The sequence below is a fragment of the Mus caroli genome, chromosome 13 (assembly GCF_900094665.2).
Source record: "Mus caroli chromosome 13, CAROLI_EIJ_v1.1, whole genome shotgun sequence".
NCBI classification, from domain to species: domain Eukaryota; kingdom Metazoa; phylum Chordata; class Mammalia; order Rodentia; family Muridae; genus Mus; species Mus caroli.
In genome coordinates, this window is record NC_034582.1 from 75,427,830 (window position 1) to 75,433,284 (window position 5,455).

The following is a 5,455-nucleotide window of genomic DNA, read 5'->3' on the forward strand; positions in this document are numbered from 1 at the left end:
AAGCTTGAGAATTGCCCCCACCATGGAAGCTTCTCTAAGTCTGGAATCATAACAATGATTTGAAGAGTTTAGTTCCAGTCCTCCAAGTTGTTTGAAGACCTCAGCATCAAATTATAAACCTGATTTGCTTTACCCAGCTTTAGTAACTGAAATTTTAGAGAAAACCAAATGAAGAAAGGGAAGTCTTTGCAATTGAGGAGACCTAATTTTTATAACAAGACCAGAAACATATTAACTAGACAGATGTGAACAAGTTACTTATTCCCATCAAATCTCCATTCCTGTTTTGAAAAATGGGTCAACGATGCCTTCTATTGAACTGCTATTCCTGCATGCTTTGTTGATCAAAGTAAGCATTCTCTCTCACCTGATCTGGAGTTGTAAAATTCCACTTCTGGACAAATCTAGCTCTTCATGTGACTTTATATCCAACTACTTGGCCTCTGCTTTCTTCATGGGAATGCTTTCTCAATCACTACACTCTCCCCCTAAGACCAGTCCGAGATTTAGACTATTCTACCTGCTGACAATTTTTCCTATTTACAAATGTATGCTTATTTTTTCTAGATTGCCTATTTCTGGGCTCAAGTTCTCTGGTAAATAGCATGCTCTAGAACTTCTAACATTCCTTCATACTGTAGAATGTAACCACACACATTGCATGAATTAAGTTTCCTTGGCTGTATCTCTAATTGGACTATCACTCAAATTCTCTTTCACACCTAGGTATTGTGTTAGTTTTTTTTCATTCAACTGAATTTATTATGCACTTACATTCAAGTTCTTTGATCTACACAGAATATTTCAGTACAAAAAGGTTGTCAGTATAAGGACATAGACAAATCTAGGCCTTGACTATCCCTGTATCATTTTTTGACTCATCAAAATATAACATTTTTATCTAGGTGTGGTAATGTAAGCCTAGTACTTAGGGGATAAAGTAAAGAGGATGGTTTCAAGTTTCAGCCAGTCTGATCTACATAGTCAGTTTCGGGCCAGTAAGTGCTACATAGCAAGACAGTGCCACAAAAAGCATATAAAAACATATTTATATTTACTCATGCCATAGAATAAGATCATCATTGAAGAAAAATGATTTTAATGTAATTTTAAGGTGGAAACTGGAACAGAAATAGTAATTTGCTATATTAAGTTATGGTGGGCACTCATGTAGGCCCAAAATTCATCATGAATTTTGATTTGGTAATTTTTCAAAATTTCATTCTTTCACCTTCAAATATAACAAGCCCTATGCTGGGATTATTATTGTATACATGGGGAGAAGTCCATGAATTTCCTTGGGAATTATTTTGTATGACTTGTGAAGAGGGTATTCTACTTTCAACACTAAGAGATCTGGCTCCGCTTTTCAATACCTATAAATACATCAAAGATATAAACAGCCAATCTGAGTGAAAGAGTTGGCTGACCACTTTTTACCCCCTACATCATGCAACAATCAGGTAGGTTTTGCCTGTGCAACCTGTTTCTTCAGTGCACTGTGCTTCAGCCCCGAGTCCCCTTTGTGACTTTCTAAGTGCTTTTTGTGTCTGTAAGCTCCGTGATCTTGCATTTTTGGGGTGAGGATAGGAAGTGACCGACTCTACCGGAGGCAATTGAGTTATATATGACTACTAGGGGAGAAAAGAAAGAGGAAGAGAGGAGGGGAAGGGAGGGGTAGAGGGGGAAGGGGTCAAGGAGGCATGGTTTGGCATCTAGTAGATTTCAGAAGTAATACTGCCACCAGGGAATTCATAACCAGTAAACATTAAAGCTTTCCAGTTTCCTTAAGGCTGGCTTCCTAAAACTTACAAAGGAGGAAACAAAGCTGGATTTAGTAAACCTATATCCATTAGTAAGCTTCTAGCCCCTATGTGCTGGTTTCTTAGGGTGCCCTCTACTGGGCCCCAACTAATTCTTCTGACATGGGGCAAGAAGTTATGAAACTCACATGCTGAACTCTCATATAGAATAGAAAGACCATTTATGTCTCAAACTATTAGAATCCTAGTGTTTGCTTCTCAAGCCAACAACCCAGATAAACTAATTGCTGTCTATATGTTTTGTTCTGAAAGAGGGAAAAAGGCAAATTCTCCTGCCAAATCTGTTCCCACTATCTGTTCCCATTATGGCTTTATGGAGATAATATCTTTACTTTGCATCTAACTCACTGCTGATTAGTGATGGAATGGAGGCCAGGAAAACAGGGGGATGAATCAGGGGAAACAGAAGAATCAAAAAAGAAAATATTTTCCAACAGGCAGCAGGCAGGGCTGTGGGGCTTTCTTTAAAGCACATTGTGTGGGCAGCTGTCTGTCTCTACTACCGGCCCTGATCTGGGCACTTTCACCCTGCTCAGCCAGAAAAGAATGAGCATCAGTGTTTACTTTTTATGAAGAAAGCCTTGAGCTCTTTGGATGTCCTCATCTGGAATCTCAATAACAAGTAGGTACATGGCATTGTTTTGTGGATTCTTTTATCCATAAAGATGTGCAAGGGCTTTATAAGCATTGGCGCAAACAAGGCAGCCCTATGTACTTTCTCATCTCCTGAACTTATCTGGGTAATCTCTGTCTGTTAGTACATTTCCCCAGGGCTGGTTAGAGCCAGTCATCATAAGAGAAACTTATTATGAAACCAGGACATTTACTTTGTTGAAGATCTTTTAAGAGAAACACTTCATTAAACAATAAACTTGTTTTCTACTGGCCCCCACCTAGCTTCTTGGAAATCCTAGATCTTTAGTATTCCTTGAGTTTAGAATTAGAGAAGGTGAAAGATTATGTCTGACCTGTGTTCTCAAACATGATTCCTTACTGTTTAAATTTGTATCTGGGTATTTGTACTATTGAATATATCTCTTTAGAGTCAAGATCAACTAAACTGTTAACATATTATCAAGCTGAACTGGTCATGGTGGCATATGTCTCTGATCTCACCACTGGGAAGGCAGAGGCAAAATGATCTGTGTGACTTCAAGGCTAGCCTGGTCTACATATCAAGTTCTAAGACAGCCAGGAGTTATATAAAAAGAACCTGTCTTGTAAAACAAAACATATCAGGTTAATAATGTACTTAAGATTAGGAACTCAGAGGTCTTAAAACAAATTTTTGTGAAATTAGATTTCCCAAATCCCTGGCCCTAACTTTCTCTCCTTAAAATGTATTGTGCAATTTGTACCTTTTCCTTTTACACATCCATCTTTGACTTGAGGCAAAAATAATTGTTCTCACTCATTGCTTTTTAGTTATTAAAACTTCCATACTCATATTTGAAGTTTGAAAATGCTTTGGTGAGAGCCAGCCATCGTCATGGCTCCGGATATGTGTGTGTCCATAGATATCTGTATCTGATTTGTAAAGTAGGGTCTCAGAGGAAGAGAGAAGGAAAGGACCTAGTCAGAGAAGACCACAGGCTGATGGTGAATTGGCAAGTTAGGAGACCCAGCCTGCTTTTGTCCTGGAGGACTTTCACAGAAGGGCAGCAGTGGGATGAGAAGGCTTCTGGCAGTTGCATGGAGAAGGGATGCTGGGAAGGGATGCTGAGAGAGTGGGAGTAAATAGAACCCAAATGCAGAGTTGTCAGTGAGTATGAAAGAGGAGGAGATGTGGTGAAGCTCACAGGTCTAGCCAGTCCCTTACAGTCCTGAAGCAATTGTGAGTACATGAAGTGCTAGTCCAACATACAACTTAAAAGGGTCAACCTACATACTACTTTTAGCATACTTCTTTTTCCTCTAAAAATTTAAAGTGGGTTGTGGGGCATTGGGCTATGTACAGACAGGCTAGTCTCCAGTTGAGCTGAGATGCTGAAGCCCAGGACCTGGTGATGATAATTCATCTACAAGGGACAGAAGGAGTTCTCTCATGCTCCAGGAACTCTGGCTCCTGCCTAAGTTACCGCCCCCCACAGCCCCCACAAGAGGTGCATGGTTAGAAGTCACATAGACAAAGTCCCAAGCTTCTGACCTTCAAGCTAAACTCCTCCCCAGTTACCTAGCAACAGAAAAGATAGCAGCATACTTTAAAAGGGTCTGTTTGGCCCCACCTTGCTCTCTCTCACTCCTCTCACTCGTCTTGCTCCCTTGCTCTCCTCTCCTCTCCTCTCCTCTCCTCTCCTCTCCTCTCCTCTCCTCTCTTTGTTCTCTCTTCCTCTCTCTCCCTCTTACTCTCTAGCCTTTCTTCTCTCTCGTTCTCTCCCTTTCCCCTTTGTCTCCTCTTGGCCATGGCCAGTCTCTCTCTCTCTCTCTCTCTCTCTCTCTCTTTCTATCTTCTATCTTTCCCCCTGCATTTTTACAATAAAGCTCTAAAACCATAGACTGTCTCTGTTCAGCTGCGCAGACTCTCTTGCTTGTATGGGAACTTCTCTTCCCTTTTCCTTCTCTCCCATAACTCCGGGGCTACAGGGTGTAACCCCAGGGCCTCTTTTGGTTTCAGGGGCTGCCCCTTGTCCACCCACCCTCCAATCTAGTGGGGCAGAGGCTTAGATGCCCACTCCAGGGCCAAGTGGAAAGCATCTGGCAGCCCTCCCGTGTCTGCCTGCCCAGAGCATAGGAGGAACTCTGGCTGGACGTAGGCTATCCTTCCTCCCCACTTCGTTCCCCAGGCCTTTTTAGTTCCCACAGTGGGTGATTTTTTTAATCTGTGGAATACTATATAATTTTATAATTGATCAATATATCTGTTGTTTGAAATACATTTCTTTCAGGAGTCAAATTGTAAAAAAAAAAAAAAAAAAGGTCAAATTTTTGAAAGATTATTTAAAATTCAGAGTTAAGTTTCAATAAAAAGACTTCTTTTAAACATTGAGTTTTTCTAGCCAGTCTTCAATATAAAATTATCATATGAAACATCTGGACTAGATCTCTATCAAGCTCAGGTATCTGCATGTTTTCCACAATCACACTGATAGAAGTAGTCTGAACAAAACTGTGAGAGATAGGGCTATAAGAGGTTGAAATGTAGATCATAAAGAATTGGAGACAGAGCACACTGAGCCATACCTGAAGCAGAGATAGTAAGGTATCACATTGAATTACTTATGTCCCTAAGCTACCAGGTCCCACTGGTCAATGACAATAGTTACCTCCCATGTGGTTACCTCCGCATATAACAGAGCCATGCATGGGTCAACACCCAATATAAACAGACTACATCAGAGTTTCCTCAGTTGAGAATTCCCTGTTTAGCTCTTCACCCCATTCTTTTTTTTTTAATTTTTAATATTTTTATTACATATTTTCCTCAGTTACATTTCCAATGCTATCCCAGAGTCCCCCATAGCGCCCCCTACTTCCCTACCCACCCATTCCCATTCTTTTGGCCCTGGCATTGACCTATATTGGGGCATATAAAGTTTGCAAGTCCAATGGGCCTCTCTTTCCAGTGATGGCCAACTAGGCCATCTTTCCATACATATGCAGCTAGAGACAAGAGCTCTGGGGTACTGGTTAGT